Source organism: Gobius niger, assembly GCF_951799975.1.
Source record: "Gobius niger genome assembly, chromosome: 8".
Classification (NCBI taxonomy): Eukaryota; Metazoa; Chordata; class Actinopteri; order Gobiiformes; family Gobiidae; genus Gobius; species Gobius niger.
The window spans coordinates 8,327,222-8,346,647 of NC_136859.1; the positions used below are offsets into that span (position 1 = coordinate 8,327,222).

At 41.5% G+C, this 19,426-nt stretch overlaps 1 protein-coding gene across 6 annotated transcripts in view; it reads right to left on the bottom strand.

Moving 5' to 3' along the window:
• The window catches only part of grik2 (glutamate receptor, ionotropic, kainate 2), a 410,021-nt gene that overhangs the window by 192,718 nt on the left and 197,877 nt on the right, over window positions 1-19,426 (bottom strand). The gene's annotated exons all lie outside the window — the stretch shown is intronic.

Genomic DNA, 19,426 nt, shown 5'->3' on the forward strand with positions numbered 1-19,426 from the left:
AAAATGCAACTTGCTACGACACCTGCAGTTGCGCTTATGGCCTCTAGGGGCAAGAGTTACTTAGTACTGCTTTAACTCCCACCTGAACTGAGCACATTTTCTTTTGTTGTTTGGCTTTTGTGGTTTGGCTTCACCCGAATCTAAAAGCATCTTGAAAAAGGTGTCAAAATAAAGATGAAAAGGAGGATATAAACTCCACAAAAAGTACGACAAAAAAGCAACACAAAGTGACAAAAATGTGACAAAAACTCGACCAAAAAAGTGACAATAATGTGGTGAAAACACAACAAAAAGTGATGAAAAAGCACAAAACTGACATAAACATGATAAAACATGACAAAAGAGAGACATAAAGAGACTTAAAAAAAACTCTGACAAAAACGCCCTTTTATAGGCGTTGCACTGTTGCTCTCCAGTCGAAAGGTTTAGATTTGGTTAAAGTCGTACCGGAGAACACCATGATTCGATTAAAACCTGTTTCCATTGCTAAAATTCGACACCGCTGCCATCCGAAAGCGAGTATATTCTTGGGGCTGCGATGAACTCCACTCCCGGGCCCCTCGCTCCATTCTTTCCTCTCAAACACAAAGTGCCTCACAGCGGGACGACTCCATTACCTCCTCCTCTTCCTCCAAAACACATGCTCCACATTTCCGATGCGCCCCGTGTCCTCTGTCTCTCCCTCTTTCTGCCTCTGTCTGTCTCTCAGATTAAGACTTTCATTTAGAGTCTGCGATAATGGCTTAACTCGTGAGGAAAGTCATCAGGCGCTATGGCTTCGGAAGAGACGCAGTTGATTGAAAAACAGACCCGCTATTATGTTTATTTTGTGCGTTTTTTGCAATGTGGAAGTTGACGTTTGTTTGTCAGTGAAGCACGCTATTCGATTTTCAAATGGTTCCATCAAGTTTAGAAACAAGTCATGAACATTTTTAAGTGGAAATGCGATTTTGATGTGTATTATTTTTACAATATGGCACCCACAGCATTTAAGAAGGTCGGATTTTGTGGCATTTACAATCTATTTTAACATCATGGACTTTTTCCTTCCATTTTATGACTTTGGCTGTGTTCGAATTTTCACACTATTCCCTACATAGTGACTATATAGTGGTCACGCCATTTTGTCTAGTGTCCTAATGTCCAGAGGGAAAAAAGTAGGGCACTCCAAATTTCCCACAATGCATCTCGAAAAGTAGTGAGCATCGATGGTCACTACAAGGGTCAATATAGACCAAAATGCATTGCGAGAGTCGGAGATGAAGGCCTGACAGCGACAGGTCTTTGAACTAAACAACACGACACGTTGTTTCAGGCGTGTGTTGTGTATTTATCATGAATAAACGACTTGAACATAAACGGTTGCGGTTAGCAGCTAACGTTAGCTGCTAGCCTTTAGCTTGAGCTGTTAAATGACCGGTAGCTTCCTCTTGAATAATCCAAGCCATTCATGTAAAATCCATGTTAAATATAACGTATCTGACTCGTATTTAGCCATGAATAATCCACTGGCTCATGAGTTGGTTGGTCTTTATCGCAGAAATACATTTTTATGGAGTTTAGCGAACATTTATATAGTGACTATATAGAGGTCAGTGCACTCAACCTGCTGGCGCTTCGGACACCGTGCTCTGACCTAGATCGGCACGACTCTGGAGTGTTTTTTTTCTTCTTTTTTTTCTGTTTCATAAAATAAACGTTTGTAACAATACATAAATTCAGAATCAGTGGACTATATCGTCTATTATATAGTGCGGGCCTATGTAGTGAATGAGTGGTCAGGGACTAGGCTGGACATTCGGACACAGCCATAGCCTGGCTTTGGTCTATTTCTCTTCAGAATGCTAACATGCAAACAAACATGGAAGTGACAAGCTGCAAAATGCTATTTCCTGTGACATGAGCCAGTGACCACGGGGGCCAGGAGCTCTTCCAGTAGAATAAGGACAACAAGAGAAAGTTGATTTAAAAGAAAATAGCCACGATGTGTCTAAAATTGTCCTCTTCTATCTTCAACACTCCCCGATCTCTCTGCTGTGCATTAATGTAGGCATGAGAGTGAAAGCCCTCCCTGACTGAAGTCTGTTTGATGCAGCGGTATCAGAAAGCGCTGGCCTGGGGTGGAACATCTCTCTTTCTCTTTCTCTGATGCAGCCGGTTTGATGCGTCCCTCGACAGAGCTCACTGAAGTTAATAAAGACGCTGGCCTTTGTAGAGGCTCGGCGACTCAATGGGGCCTGTGTTATTAAGTACCTCACAGCGGAGCTCACTGCTGAAGCTCGGACTGAAGCTTCATAAAATCACTGACCACAGCGTTTACAGAGCAGCACCTGTCAGCCATGCAACTAAGGAAACAATGTAAGTTTAAGAGCCGGACATTGTACTGGTTATAGACTTCACAGCAGGGAAATTTGTCCCTGGCATTTGAGACAATCACCGCAGGATGACAAGCCGCGGACCATATAAAAAGAACAATTCCAACCCACAAAACACTTTTCAGCAAGAGTCATATATCATGTCAAATGCTGTGTTTTCCCCACAGATTACTCTTGATTTAAAGCTGCATTATGCAACTTTTTATGCGGAAAAACAGTTGACATTTGTGCGTATTTGACCTTGTGGTGAGCATTACATCTTTACTTTCGATCACAGTGGTCTCTACAAAGCTCCAGGATCAATTGTTTTGAGGTTTTTCAGATGAGAGGCTCCGTCAGCAGTGAAAACCTTCCAAACAGCTGATCCCGGAGCGTCCTCGAGATCACTGTGACGGTAAGTAAAGCACCATGCTGACCACTCATACACCTGCTGAGTCACAACAAGATCAAATATGCACAAATGTCAACTTTTTTTTCCGTATAAAAAGTTGCGCAAGGCACCTTTAACAATGAATAAACCCAAAAAGCTCAATTCCTAATCAGTATTGATCGTAACAAACTAAGTTAGTGTTTTTGTACTTGGGTTGATGATCATTGAAAGAATCCCGAGTCCCAGTCTGACAACATGTTAGGATCAGTAGCTGACCACAGTGCCCCGGGAACTACAAAGGTTCCCAAAGTGCGTGTCTTATGGCACAGAGCTGGGGTCACGACATCAAGATACCGACACTGTACCGTATATAATTCTAAAATGAAAACAGCGTATATTCTGTGGATTGAGGTCAACAATAAAGTAGACGATGTGAAAACACACTTTAACCTCTTAACCCCCACATGAACCGAGCACATTCCAGTTTGGCCTTACCCAAGTCTAGACGTTTCTTAAAGGAACACTGTGTAACATTTTGGACTATACTGAAGCCATCAGTGCAAAACATGGTCCTGTTGACCAGCTCAACACAGAAAAATGCTATTACTGCAGGGAATAATCAAAGAATGGATATGGACCTAACCTATTGAAAATCTCAAATTCTACCGACGTTAGTCACATCTCCATGGAGACGAGCTGGAGAAAGCTGCAGAAAAGTGACAGAAACTCAACAAAACTGTGGCAAAAATGTAGGTCATAGCTTTCAAATTAGGCCTTACTCTGGCCTATAGGCTGCAAGCGCCAGTCCAGAAGCTTTTTGAACAAGTAGGGGCTAAACAGGCTGCTTGATTTAAATCTCCACAGATGAACTCTTTACTGTGCCTGGATTGTTTGCGTGGTCATTTTTGGGATCACAGCCTGAAACCTTTGGGAACCCCTCATCAAACAAAATGAATTCAATTTAATGTATGTTTTGGATTCCTGTGAAAACCCAAGGAATTACACCTAAGTTCCCAAACGGTCCGGGACTCGAACCCGATCAAATCCTTCATGCTGTGAGGTAAGAACGCTGCAACTTTCCTTAAGGTTCAGTTTAGTTTATTCTCATGTCCTTCCTACTGGTTTCTTACGAATATCTTGGTCATAGGGCATTGTCAGATTGAGCAGAACAGCTTGAACTAAGAATAAAGGTAGGAAATAGCAGGAGATCTGACTTCTCTTGAGTCCAAAGGCAATCTGAAGCCACGAGAGCCACAGCTGCTTCAGTGTCTCCCATGTCTTTTCCCTGTAGGAGCAGCAGATCTACTCCAAGCTTCTCCCTGAATGAATGCCCAGCCATCCAGGGGATTATAATCGAGCACCGTGAAGTGTATGACAGCATCTTTGTTTTCCAGACTTCAAAGAGAGACTTGATGATGAGAGCGTTTTGATCTCTGAAAATCAAAAAAACTGACACAAACAAATAAAATAAGGAATATAGTCCAGTAATTAAGGCATGATAAATAAATGCACGGTTCGATAAAACGCTTCAACAAAACACAGAAGAGAACAGCTGCCAATCAAACGCCGCGCAACTCCGGATCCTGACGGAGCGGAGAGAGCAGAAATCTATGAATAATTCAGGAGAAACAGCCCACATTTAGGCAGTTGAAAGTCCTCAGGCGAAATACTATTCCAGCTACGCCAACATGTTTATTTATGTGTGCGTCATTAATCAGATGTGCCCTTTGAACAGATGCACATGCAGGTCAGGACTTATAGTGTCTTTGCCTTTGTAAAGAAACTCATGACGTGCTGGTACAGAAGAAAACGGATATGGAAGGACAAGGGCACTCATTGAAATACTTTGAAATAAATCATTTCAACTTAAGAGTGTTATTGGGGGACATAACGCAAGTTTATTTCTGTTGTAACATTATTCAAAGGTTTTCATTATCATGCAGAAAATCAATGTGAGCGAAGTTACCATATTTGGTTTCTTGCCCTAAAGTGATTGATTGATTGTTTTGTTTTTTTGATTGATTGTTTATTCCGAGTTCAATGTCATTATATAAAAAAATGTGCACAATTTTTTACATTAACATGTGCAGCTTTTGCAACATTTTAACATGCATTCATGACATACAGTATATACTTATACTCATGTTTACTGTACATAAACTCGAAAAGGAGTGGGAAGAAGTATAAATTCCCACCCCTGTTAATATCATATTTACATTAATGTTGTTGGAGCCGGTGGCAGGGCAATGCACGACGACCTGATGGCAACAGTCAGCACAATGATCCCAGCCAATCCCAGCTGCAGCAGGACAACAAGTGGGTATAGGGCAAGTGACTATTTTTGGCAATTTTCTCACACTTCACATATGGCCTCCCTGCTGCGCATCAGTATAAGGTAAAGAAGCATGTAGTCTTCACTCAGCCTGTCAGAAGAGATCACACCACATCACAGAGCCCACTACTGTGACATTTGACCAATCAGCAGAGACTGAAAGCAACTTCCTTTTTTCTTTGCAGTCTGAAAAAGACCCAAGTCTGGTTAAATTCATGGTACATTTCTTCACATAACTTGAAAACTAACCATGGAAAGTTGATGAAAGTCACACATTACATTGGTGAATAATTGTGCTAAGTGATGATTTATGTGTTGGTTTTGGAGGACGTAGTGAAATAAGTGAAACTACAGCATGATAAAGACAGGCACCATATTTGATCATACGCCCTGTTCACTTAAACCTAAAGTGAATTAGTTTTGTTCATATTTGGACATGACCGTTGCATGTAATATTCATACAGTATTTTCTTCTCCAAATTTTTCAGGCAAATGATGTTGGAGGTGACTGACCCTGCAGGATTTTTTTTTAACAAAACAAAGGTGGCAATCTACCATGTTCAAAATCTATCTTTAACAACAGGTTCTTCATCATACTTATACATTTGACAAAGGTTTGTTCATTATGACAACGTTTGGGTTCATTTCGATTCAATTGTGGGAACCTTACTTCAATTATGCACAGCAGGGTTTAGGCAAAATAAGCTTCATTTCAAGCCGTGATCGTGCCCTGTTGACAAAATGAATTGAAATGTTTTTATTTATTTGCTTGAGAGAAATAAACTACGACTGCTATAAAGTCAAAGGTCAATCCCAGTGCAGCCTATCATCTCGTGCAGGGATGGGTAATTCATTTTTACACTTTAATTCTGCTCAACTTTCTCCCATTGCCAAAATGCATTAAATTATACCTGGATAAGCTAAGACCAGCATAATCTAAGCTTCATACTTGTTATGATTGTCAAGTTTGCATCTGTTTTGGTTGTGTTTTCATCACCAAAACGCAACAAAAAAAACTTAAAAATCAATCTATATTATCAAGTAAAAGGTCTATGAGAAGCCTCGACTTTACTCAGTGCTGTTGCAGAGTTACAGCTAAAATAATATCATTCTTAACATATTTATTTTTCAATCCCTTTGTCTCTGCAACGACATTGGCAGATACTTAAAGTACTGAGATAGCAAGAAGAGAAACCACTAACAAATGCCGTCCACACGCAGCTCACACTCCGGCGATCTCCTCGCTCTGCACTGTGGCGTCATGCGTCCACAAGCGGTCAAACAAAAACCCGCGCGCTGCGTTTGATCAGACCTAAACTGGCCCAAATGAGGTTAAAGACGTTAAGAGGGGCTTTTTTGCTAATTAAAAGCGAAGCTAGTCTGCGAGGCATGCTAATAACCCGGCGCTGAATGGACTAAACGCACATGACAGAGAACGGAGGCCATATTGCTCCGGCAGCAGAACGCAGCGTGCCGTGACCGAGTCTGTACCGAGCCCGATCTGATGAGCTTTTCCCGGGGAGAGGATAATGAGCGGAGAGAGGAGAGAAAGATCCTTAAAGCGTGGATATACTGTATAGAACACTGAAAAGCCTGTATCTATGAGCTACATCTATTCCACATCTATTCCAATGTGATAGACTGGCTCTGGATAGGTGAAGGTACTGAATTTACTGAGGTGAATTTAGTCTGTGGATGCACATTATATGATATCATTTCAGCTTTGAGTTTTCAAAGGTGGCCCATTTTGGTCTTAAATTGTATGATTTTGGTTTGTTTTCTAACACTGTTACCAATGAGTTGAAAAGGTTTTGTAAAATATTCAAGACATTGAAACGTGGTGAAAATTCCTGTCCCAAACATTTGCTCTGGAGAAGAGACTTGGTTAGTTCTGAAGCGTCACCTTTTCATGTTGAGAAGTCTGTTCATTGAGCTCTGGAAATATTCAGTTATGTAGTTTCCAAATGTGACGAGCTTGCATAAGTGATTGTGACTGAATTGAAAATGCAATTAAAGAGAGCAATAAAACATAATTGTAGCAATTATTTAGGTTATATAATGCCTTCTGCATGTTCTCGTCTTTCAATAGCATCCTGTTGTGTGCAAATCCTGCTAATCCTTGTTTAACAATTGCTGCTTCCTCTCAAATGTTAATAATCTTCTGAATGATATTTAAGAACACAAGTGTAATTGCACCACCGTAAAAATCACAATCTTTTTTTTTTTCCCCGAAAAAATGTACCGCCCTAAAGAGATTTTTTTTTTTCCCAGGGAGAAGATAATGAGCAGAGACAGGGGAGAGCTGGTAGGAGCCTTGTAGCATCGCTTTATGTGTCTGAAAGTTCTCTGCCTGCAGTATTAAGCCCACTGTGAGCAGACAGCAAAGAGATTACCTCCAGGCTCCTAAAGACTGAACAAGCTGCAGTTTGGGGAGAAAATATGAGTCTACAAAAATAAAACAAGTATATTGGAACGGTGACATGTTGTGTAAACCAATATTAACCTTGAAGCTAAAAGCACACAATCACGCACAATAGGGCTGCCTGCTTTCACTGGCTGTTTAGCGCATAATCAGCATTAACGCGATGGTGGGAAGGAGAGTAGAGCGGGGCGTCTTGTGATCGGAGGATCGGCGGTTCAAATCCTGCAGGCGCACACTGTCGTTGTGTCCTTGAGCAAGACACTTCACCCACCTTACCTGCGCACACTGGTGTTTGAATGAGCGTGTGAATGGGTGAGTGGTTCCTTGATGTAAAACGCTTTGAGTGCCTAAAGCAGGTAGAAAGGCGCAATATAAATGTGACCTTTTACCATTTACTCGCGTGGACACTTCTGTGTCTCCGCCGGATAAGACTGCACTTTCCACTTTAACACCCTTAAACACTGTTTGAGTTAGTACAATTACACTTTTGCCCCGGCTCCTGCTGCAGCCCAGTTAAAGGAACAGGCCACCGTTTTTCCATACTGAGATATGTTCTTACCTGAGTTTAGACGAGTTGATACGTACCTGTCTGGTCTTTGTGCCCGTGGAAGAGCGTAGTAGCTTCCAACTTCACCCCCGTTTGGAGCTATAGGAATATGCTGGGAGAGGCTAAATGCTAACAACATCTTTGGTTGTTGTCCGTGTGACTGAGGGCACGCACAAAGACCAGACAGGTACACATCAACTTGTCTAAGCTAAGGTAAGAACATATCTCAGTATGGAAAAACGGTGGCCTTTTCCTTTAAAGCCTTTAGGAATAGCACAACTGTGAGTTTGTCCCAACTCTCCCGATTACGCCTTTGCATCTTAAATAGTTCCGTTCTCAACTGAGTGCTAAATAGGGCTGAGTAATTAATCGAAATCACAGTCTTTACTCCGGTCAATCTCAATAATCGTCACGGGACTTTATAATTGTCAGGTTTACAACATTTCTTTGGCAGAAACAGCACCTAGTTTTGGAGTTTGGATGAGACAGTGGAAGATTTCTATGTGGTAAATGACACTGGAGGGAAGCATCTAGCACCGTTAAAATAAAATTCATAACTCAACGCTGACACCCCATGGCTTCCGTTGCCACGCTCTTGGTATATTAGGCTATCTCTTTCTTTCTCAATCACTAAGCATTAATCCTTTGCCAAAAAAGTCACACCAGTCCATCTGATAGTGAGCAGGTTTAGATAACTCCAAGCCTCAAATCCGTCCTCCCTCTGTTTACATGAGAACGGGGGATTACGGCGCCACGGCCAGGAGGTTAATTATGTTTTCCTGCGTTTGCTAAATTAATATGGAAGTCTTAATAGAAAATATCCACTCGGAAACCCCACTGGAGTGTTTTTTAATCTTAAGAGTTTGAGAAGGAGGACGGGATTATCCGACCAAAACTGCGCCAATTACGCGGCCGTCCTGGGACCCGCTTCTAAAGGGGCAACAAGGGCCCCGGAGAGACGCACTTGTGAGGCAATTATGGAGCAACGGAGGTCCAAAACGTCATGGCACGGTACAGTATGTATTCATTTTGAGCTACCGTCACAATAGATGAAGCTGAGTCAAGTGGATATAATCGCTTCAAGTGGATGTAATCGTTTCAAGTGGATATATCATGCAAAATTGTAGCTTTTAGTAATAACATGGTAAAAATGTTTGATATGAGCTTTAAAATCATGCAGGACCGTTTTGTGTTTTAATATAACCCAAGAAGAAGAAGGAAGTAGAAGAATAACCAAAGTGAAGAGGATTAAACGTGGTGAATGAAGTGAAATACTGCTGTATGTTTTTGGTTTAATAACACGGTCCGCGCAAGAAAAAAAAGATTTAAAAAAAAGGACAAATACATTTTAATGAACAGGTAAAAACAAAAGGTTTTCAGTGGAGGCACTTGTGCTTGGAAAAAAGAAATTCAAGTAAAATCAAGTATCCTGCTCCTGTTGTTGAAGAAGTGCCCAACTTGATAAAAAGGATACTTGAATACTTTTAAAATATTCTTCAGTTCTTCACTTAAACTCTATTTTGTGACTAAATACAGTTTGGTTCAGTGAGTGGGCGAATTTCTAAAACACATAGGCAGTGTTTTTGCATATTGTCTGTGTCCATTATACCATTAGTCAATTAGATTTACTCACCGATAAAGTAAGATACGGTAAATGTGGCCCATTTGCCTGTGAAACTTTCAACATGACAAAATGTGTCACAAAAATGATTTATATTTTATTGAACTTAACCTTTTTGTTCTTCTTGAAATATGAAAGTGAGTGAGGACGGATAAAGGACATGGCTCCAGCTGAATTTTAAGTCCAGCTGCAGTAAAGTTTGAGACAGATGACGTCAGACTAACAGAGGCTGAGGGGAACACTTGTCCTTGGGGCAAGCCCTTCACAGACACTCAACGTCTCTGCTTAGACCAAATCCTAAAAATGAGTAAAGGATCAGAACTGAACTGAGCTTTAAAGGCTTTGTTCATACTGTGGTTACATTATACAACGCCTTACCATCTGCTTAGGACTCTCTCATTCATACACCAGTGTACACAGACACTGGAGGCAAGGTGGGTGAAGTGTCTTGCCCAAGGACAGTGTGCACCTGCGGGATTCGAACCGTTGACCCTTCGATCACCCGCTCAACTATCTGCGCCACTGTCACTACGTACTATGCCCTGTATGACGTAGTGTTTTTGTTATTGAACCTAGATAGTTTCAATCCCAATTAATAAAAGAAGATTTTCCAAGAAAGTTTCACACTTTTCAGGGGCAGAGTGACCCTGTAACAGTTACAGTTGTTCTTTGAAGTAGTGCGACTTCTGGGATTTTCAGACGCTGTACAGAGGAATCTTGTTTACAACATGTCTGTGTGGCCAAATGGATTCCACTGCTATGAATAGGAAAATAGGTACAGTCCTTTTATTTTTTACTTTTGGCCAAATTCAAAAACCTTTCTGTCACTGGAAATGCCTAATAGGAAATGCATATCTGCTTTTTTGTCAGGAGAGTGCATGTTAATCTTATCTTAATGAATACAAATGGGACACGTGCATGAAAACAAGCCAGGCCGGACTGTAGGCTGATATGCATCTGTCGTCGACGCAAAAAGAGCTATCTGTCCCAGGGATCGAAACCGGGAGGCAAGAGCACAAACCTCTGCTCCAAATATAAGCATGTGAATAGTTTAATATACAGTACGTGCATTAGAGATCCATTCACGGCAAAAAAACAACAAAAAAACTTTGATTGTATTGTACCCTTGTAGAACTGGTGGAAATACAATTTTTTGATCAGGTCTCAAACAGTTTTAAGGGACCGCAACCTTTCTTGAAGGACATGCATCGAGAACAGTGACCAACAAATCTTTTTGAACCACTACTGGAGAACTGTTCAAGTCAGTTGGATCTAGAGGTCAAAAATCCTCCCAAACACAGCTACCTACAGCTTCACAGATTTGCTCAGAAATGCCGGAAGACCCCAGAGCACTGCTGACATTGTTGATCCTCTGGTCACTGCCATCCAAACATGCACAGTGCAGCTGAACCAAGCTTGCCCCAGCCAACTTCTTCTTCACAGCCAAACTGTTCCTTTCTGTGGCAGCATGAGGACAGTTTCCAGTCCAGTCCACATCCAGGAGGAGGAGGCTGGATTCACACTGAGAAGCAGATGGGATCAAGTGCGCTGGGAGGAGCAGCAGATACAGTAAAGGCCAATATTATTGCCCCCAAGAGCCAGGGGGCGGGACAGGGCCAAGAGGCCATCATTTCCTCCTCTGACGACTTCTATAGATTTATGGAATGATGCAGTAAGCAATGATTTTTAAGTGAAGAAATATACACTACCGCTTAAAAGTTTGGGGTCACTTAAAATGTCTTTATTTTTGAAAGAAAGGCACAGCTTTTTTCAATGAGGATAACATTACATTACTCAGAAATACAGCCTAGACGTTGTTTATGTTGTGAATGCCTATTCTAGCTGGAAATTAGTGATTTTAAAAGGAATACCTAGGCGTGCAGAGGTGCATCGTTCCGGTGTTCTAATGATATTGTGTTAAGGGTAATTGATGATGAGATGACCACCGTGCAATTATGCTAGCACTGCTGAAAAGTGTGACCCCAACTTTTAGACCGTGTATTTAAAGTCTTTACTTCAGTGAAATGCATCCCCTATTTGTCATCTCTGCTGCAAACATGGTTTATTCCCACATTAACTTTCTTTCAATTATTGTCTCAACTCAGCTTGACCAGCCAACCACTCCTGCTTTCTGTTCTGAAGCAGGATCGTCTGAAACCCTCCAGCCCTCTGAAACAGCCAGTCATTTCTAAGTTTGTTCAACAACCCAATCACAGATGTGTCACTTGAAAGCAAAAGACATTCTCAAATACTCAGAATGACCCTTATTTATCAGTCTATGGGTTTGTGGTATGATTTGGCAGAAGATGGTGCTGTTTTCTTGTCTTCAGTGTGAGTTTCTTTTAGTTCTTGGCATGTCTTTGCACTTGGGTGAGCTAACATGTTTGCATTTCTCTAATTATTTATCAGTTTGTCAATCGCTCTCTGATATAAGGCAGAATCCAGACAACAGCCAGTCTACATGTTTCTCTTCTTTACAGAGAAGTCGGGACTTGTTATCTCCAAGAGTTCCAACTGTACTTCCTGTGACTAGGAAAAGTGCTTATTACTAACATTGCCTGATCAAGGGAAACCCAACCCAGACCCTAAGAACCAACACAGACTGGGACTAGAACCATCTTGCATCTTCACAGACCTCATCACTTTGCAGTCGTCTTGTGATTTTTGGCGGCGTGGCAGATGCAGATTTATGGACGCCCCGCTCATGAGTGAGTTAACACGCGCGGCCTGAGGTGGGATGGATTGATTGGACAAACGGCCATCGCTCAGCGCCTAATGCATATCGACACAGTGAAAGGTCCTGTAAACCTGTGATTCATGACTCCAGCCCGCGAGAGCCGTTTCTCTGCTCAAGCTGATAACGTTAAAGTCATGCACTGAACAGAAACGATGGGGCTACACAACCGTTAGCATATCAGGTCCAACGCTTTTCTGACGTTTATGACATGGTACAGGCGAGTCCTGACTGTATTCTGTCCACAGCTTTCGTTTTGTTGATGAACATTTTGCAAAACGTTGTTACTTCACGATCAGTAGAAGCTAATAGGCTAGCGGGCAAGGCTAACTGTGGGCTAGCGCCACTTTAGCAGTGTTTAAAGCCAAGTTTGAGCAGAAAAGGAATATCTCCATTGTGTAATTGGGTTATATGTCAGCGTAGTATTTACTCTCACGGACAATTTAATGAGTAAAATAAAAAAAATCAACATGCCACAACAGTTACATAGTTCTCCTTTAAATAGTAAAGTGTTTTTTATTCTGACATTGTGCAGTTCAGTTCTCTTTATTGTCAATGCTTCCAATGTAAACCACATAAAACGAGTGGAAATTGTGTGATGCCAAATCCTTGGAGCATATAAACATAAAGAGAGACAAACTATATACTGAGAAATATATGAATAGGGGGCAGCAGAGGGAGAGAAGAGGAGAGTTCAGCTTCCTGACAGCCTGGTGGATAAAACTGCCCTTCAGTCAGTTAGACATGGCAGAACTCTGTCCTGGGCAAAAAGCACCCTGTCTAGTGTCCATGAAATACGGATCATAACAGAATAATTCAGAATAAAGGGGGATCCGACTCAGCAATTTGAAACTGGCAAAGATCCGTCTTTAGTTTCCTGTACCAATATTTTGAAAAATCTGCTTTTTCACTTCATCAGGGTTTCTACAGGTGGCAGTATGTCAAATGCAATGCTTTATAATGCCATTTTAAGGCCTGATTACTATTTAATGCCACACATGCCAAAAAGCATATTTCATTTAGCAAGATTTGTAAACATTCAACCAAACAGGTGGAAAACTAAATCGGACACAACTTTTGAGCAAAAGAGAGTACAGTCAGAACTGCTGCTGAAATAGTTTTAGACCACCATGTTTGTGCTTTGGACAGATGTATGGAGTCAAAGATTTAGATTTCATGCCAGTTTGAATCATATTAAATGTTTATAATGACTTTTAAGGCCTTCATTTTGGCATAATTCATTTGATGACTTTTAATGCCCCATGGAAACGTGTTCATTCACACACTTTCGATCTTGTTGACTTGTTGTTTCTTCTTCTGCAGGTCCTCAGTCCATCAGTGGGATATTCTGCACTCAAAGCATCAGTACTGCATCATCAATTTAACATCATGCTAACAGCTAAAAGTGAAAGCTAGTATTTGCCATTCGACATGCCTGCAGAGGGTGCTCGAGGCCAACTCAAATTTCCGACCAGTCCTTACTGTCTTTTGATAACATAGACATTATTTCACAACATAAAAACTTGTTCTCAAACCTCAAGCGAGTGTACACCCCGTTCTCACAACAAATTTTGAATAGTTTTATTGAAAGATCGACACTTCACTCTATTCATGCGAGACTTGAACTGCTCTTTTCTTTTTCCTTTGCATTAATTCCTTGCAAGAGCCTGCAGCTCAAGCTTAATCTATTCTCCCCTTGACTGAATCAAAGACACGTAAAAAAAAAAAAAACAGGGCCCCCTCCTTCGTCTTTGTGCATATGTCCGCCGTGACACATCCGGTAAACCCATTCCCGCTCCGATCCTTTACTCCAATTAATGCGCGTTCACCGCTTCCCTGGCCCCCTACCACATCCGCGACAGTGACCTTACAAGCTCCTCTCTCATCACCATAATGTCCCTCCATGTTAATTGCTTTAGCTTCGGCTCTGATTTATTGTGTTCGGCTCAAAAACTAGAACTAAGTGAGAGGAGGTATAATTTTTCCATTCATCACCGGGTCAAATTCGTAGCCTCGGACGAATAAACAAGCTGACCCCGTGGACGCCAAGGTCGCCATTTTGTTTGTTGCGGCTTTTCAAAACATATTTGGTATTCAGAGCCACCGCCGCTCGAGCTGAATCATCTTCTGGCCCCTTATTTCCATAAATGCGCGATACCTGTGGGCACATTCAAACGCGCTGACGACGAAAGCTATTTTCTCTTTGACGGATATCATTTAGAATTCGATCCAAACTGATTTCGGTGTCGAGAAAGTTACGGAGACGTCTCATATCTTGTTCAGACAGGCGTACGGCGGGCACAAGGGACAGACAAAAATACGTTATTAAAATCGGAAATGCTTGGATAAAGGCTCACCGCGCTTTGATGTGAAGTTATTGCATGGTTAACGCTGTTAGACGTCGGAAATAGAAGAGATGTCTGTTTCTAATAGGATTTGATCACAAGCTCAAAGGCTCAAGATGCATCTAATACAAAATGAGGATTTGAATGTATTTTCGCTTGAATTAAAAGTGCAGTAAATGTGTTTCTGTACAGCAATTGTGTAAGCAATCTCTCATTGTCAGTGTGCAGTAAGAACAAAGGACTAAAATACGTATCTTATTAAATAAATCTACCGGCACAAGTTGGTTTTAAATGACATTAAGCCACACATGGTACTTTTCCTATTCTTTACCAAGAAGTATAGTCTGGGACTTTCTCTTATCGCTGCATGTTCTAAGAGGCGTGATTTGTGGCGGACTAACCAATCAGGTAATGGTTGCCCAACATGGTGGTTGAGCCATGAGAGAGAATCACACTGAAGATTGAGAATCTTCTGCAGAACCACCACAAACCACTATTAATTACAAGTGAAAGGTTTTAAAGGAACAGGCCACTGTTTTTCCGTACTGAAATATGTTCTTACCTGAGCTTAGACGAGTTGATGAGTACCTGTCTGGTCTTTGTGCGTGTGCTCAGTCATGCAAAAAGACCAAAGATGTTGTTAGCATTTGGCCTCTCCCAATGTATTCCTATAGCTCCAAACGGGGGAGAAGTTATTAGCAACCAAGCTATTCCACGGGCACAAAGACCAGACAGGTGCGTATCAACTTGCCTAAGCTCAGGTAAGAACATATCTCAATATGAAAGAACTGTGTGCCCTCAGTCACGCAAAACGACAAAAGATGTTGCTAGCATTTGGCCTCACTCAATGTATTCCTATAGCTCCAAATGGGTTGAAGTTATTAGCAACCACGCTCTTCCACGGGCACAAAGACCAGCAGGTACGTATCAACTCGTCTAAGCTCAGGTAAGAACATATTTCAGTATGGAAAAACGGTGGCCTGTTCCTTTGAGAAGTTTCAGAGTCTTCCACATTCGACGTGACAAATGTGCATCAGTGATTTGATCAGTATAAATCAGGAACTGGGGAGCTTTTGACCAGACAGTAACAGTAGCTGCTGATGCCAGACGAAGCCTTTTGAGATCAGATGAGATCAGACATTCACAAGGGAGCGGCTGATTGGAGCGGGCAGGCGACTACATTGAAAAGATGTCAAATACTAAATGGGAATAATTCAATTATTTATTGAACAATATAATAATAAGTGAACAAGCTGGCAGTGGAATGCAAAGGATCCATTACATATATCCTCTACATCAGGGGCCAAACGTCCCAGTTGTGGCCCAGAATCAAGCCCCACTTTCTCCAAATCCCAGTGCTGATCATCATGTATGACCTAATTGGACGTTTGCCCTCGGGAGGCGACAGTATTTTCATCATGTTAGTGAAGACTCTTATTCATTGTTATGAAGCTAAAATCGTCGACTGGGTTTGATTGAGTTTGAAGTTTTATCCACAAAATGAATGTGTGAGTAGAATTGAAACATATTCAACCAAACCCAGTCCAGTCATCGAGTTCTTAAACAGGTCTTTGATCTTTGGTGTGTGCAATAATATTTCTAACAAATCTAGGGGCATCGCCTTCTCCCGCCCTAAGTGTTTTTGCTTTCGATATTATTTCATCAAATAGCATCATTCATGTCTTCGTTTTGTCAATGCTTACAGATCATCTGTATTTACTGTGTCAAGCTGACTTTCTCTTCAGTGCGATCAGTCTTATCTTATTTGAAAACAGCTCCATTGTATTGCCAATCACGGGCATACAGTGAGTTCACACAGTCATCTGTCCGTGTCAGCACACGGACAGATGACTGTCAAAGTGTCATTTCTTTTTGCTGCGCACGTTATCATCACCTTCTGAGGATGTAAGGCTTTTATTTAGCTGATAGTAAGATAGTTTGTCATCACTCCGCGCCTCTTCCTGATGTTGTTGTTGTTGCTGCTGCATTGCGGAGCTGCCATGTTAGCGGCTTACAAATGCTAAGTCATGTAGCTGTCACAGGCTAACAGAGCTAGCTGGCTTATCGCGCGTGAAGCGGAGATTACGCGTGCTGCGGCGGAGCGCGACTAAACGGTTTGTCACTCAGTCAGGGAACAGGAGACAGGAGCCCAGACGTGCACCGGCAACACGCCGCGGATACGGGTCACTGCTACCCACACAAGAGGCGTGCACAAACACAAGAGGCTCGTGTTCCAAACAAGGTGATTGTCCCAGAAAAGGGATTTTAAAGAAGAAGTATGCAGAACTAATTACTTGTTTTGTTGCTTTTTGTTGGAGTTTTATAAAGGACTTAGAAGATCAATGTAGAAATCCAAGGTTTTTAAAGGGTCCCCATGCTGTAAGTGACCTTTGATCATATTATTATCTGAATTTTGATTTAGCTATAAACTTAGAATGAAATTGTATCACATTTAATAAGTCCCACTCAACCAATCTAGCTGGACATTAGGTTTTGATACAGACGTTTAAAAAATCCTCTTCAAGGTCAAGGACTCGAGTGCGTCGCTCACGCTCACAAAATCATCCTTGAAAAAGACGATTGGATGGTTTTTGAAATGTCGCTGAATAGATCAAGTGGACTTAATTTGTCAACCAATGAGTTTCTTTTTCAGTTCTATTACATTTGAAAGGCCTGTTCTCTCATGTTTGTGGTAAAATTAAACTTGTTGTGATGCTGAAAATTGCACCCCATATCCTGTGAAGAATTAGGGTTTTACATAAGCATTATGCGAGTTAGGAATTAGTTTGAACCATAATTTACGAGCTACTATATTTACTTGTTCCTCAACAAACAAAAAATACACCTATATGACTGGAAGAGTGGAAGCCTTTTGGAAGCCTTTTAAATTGCCCAAGGGAAAACAAAGAGGGGAAAACCTAAACTTTACTAGATTTCTCCACCATTACTTCAACAGCCCGTAATTACTTTAACAGCTGACGATGCTAACCAGGAAGCTAACATTAGCGTCATGCTACACATGCAAATGTTAGCAACAAGTGCAGTTTTTTCGCTTCTACTGAACAATTTGCCAGTGAATAGGGACCTGATTTTGGCTTTACTTTATTTGCATGTGGTAAACATGTTTATAGAAAACAGAAAAAAGTTTGAAAAATGGTGATTCCCATGAGGTTCCTCCTCAGCTAGGCCCCGCCCACTTGTATGACTCGTTGCCATCTGTATCTATACATACAAAACATCCTTCTGCTGGTCCATTTTACACACAATAAGTTGTTGCCTTCACGTTTCTCACTTTCTCCCATAAGCCGACAAACTCCCGTCACTAAGAGTGTAACACGAGCAACACAAAAGCACCGGCAGAGATCAGATAGAGATTTTGCACAAAGGCTGCTTCCCCAGTGCTCCCCCTATCTCCTCCTGTCAGTCACGCTGTGCTGCTGCGGAGTGGACCCCCCCTGCAGCGATAGACCCAGCTGAGGTTCAGAGCACACCCCAAAAAATAAGCCCTGAATCCTGGGCGGCGGATCTACAGTCAGCGAGGCGGGGGGCGGGATTCTGGCGGGTCGGTCTACCGTAACCCCAGAGCAAAGTTCACATCCAAACCAGCAGGGGGGCGCTCTGCGGAGCCTGTCAAATCTCACAGAGAGGTCCAATCACCGGCTCAAAGGGTGTCACACAGGTGGGCGATCCAGTGTTGCATCGTGGGTAATGATGGAGACAGACAGTGGAATGGTCCGGTGGTTCTCGGGCAGCGCAGTCGCCAGAAACAAATGTAGATGTCGAACGCCTCTGTGACCCGCTGATACATGGAGGATTATTTTGCATAAATAATGCTTTGTAATATACACATTCATGTGGGCTACGCAGTGTATGGAATAAACAAGGCTGTAACAAACAACATGTTCATCATAAAGTCGACAGACAGACTTACATTTGAGATACTGCAGCCTAAATTGCTCACATTCAAACCAGGCAAAAGTAATTCATCCATTATATTGAAAATACTAAGGATGGGCAGCATTGTATTAATATACTCTTTGGGTATCAATATGAGGTCAGGTATATTGACACTATATGCAAAAATAAGGCACAGCAGCAATTATCGATGTCATTAGTTCTGTGTCGAAACAAGAAAAGAAGGAAGAAAGAAAGAAAGACAGAAAGAAAGAAAGAAAGAAAGAGAGAAAGAAAGAAAGAAAGAAAGAAGAAAAGAAGGAAGGAAGAAAGAAAGGAAAGAAAGAAAGAAAGAAAGAAGAAAGGAAGAAAGAAAGGAAAGAAAGAAAGAGAAAGAAAGGAGGGAAGGAAATGAAGAAAGAAAGAAAGAAAGAAGAAAGGAAGGAATGAAAGAAATGAAAGAAGAAAGAAAGGAAGGTAATGAAAAAAGAAAGGAAGGCAGGAAAGAAGAGACATGAAGAAAGAAAGAAAGAAAGAAAGACAGAAAGAAAGGAAGGAAAGAAAGAAGAAAGGAAGGAAGGAAAGAAAGAAAGAAAGAAAGAAAGAAAGAAGAACGGAAAAGAAAGGAAGAAAGAAAGGAAAGAAGAAAGGAAGGAAAAGAAAGGAAAGAAAGAGAAAGAAAGTAGGGAAGGAAATGAAGAAAGAAAGAAAGAAAGAAAGAAAGAAAGAAAGAAAGAAAGAAAGAAAGAAAGAAAGAAAGAAAGAAAGAAAGAAAGAAAGAAAGAA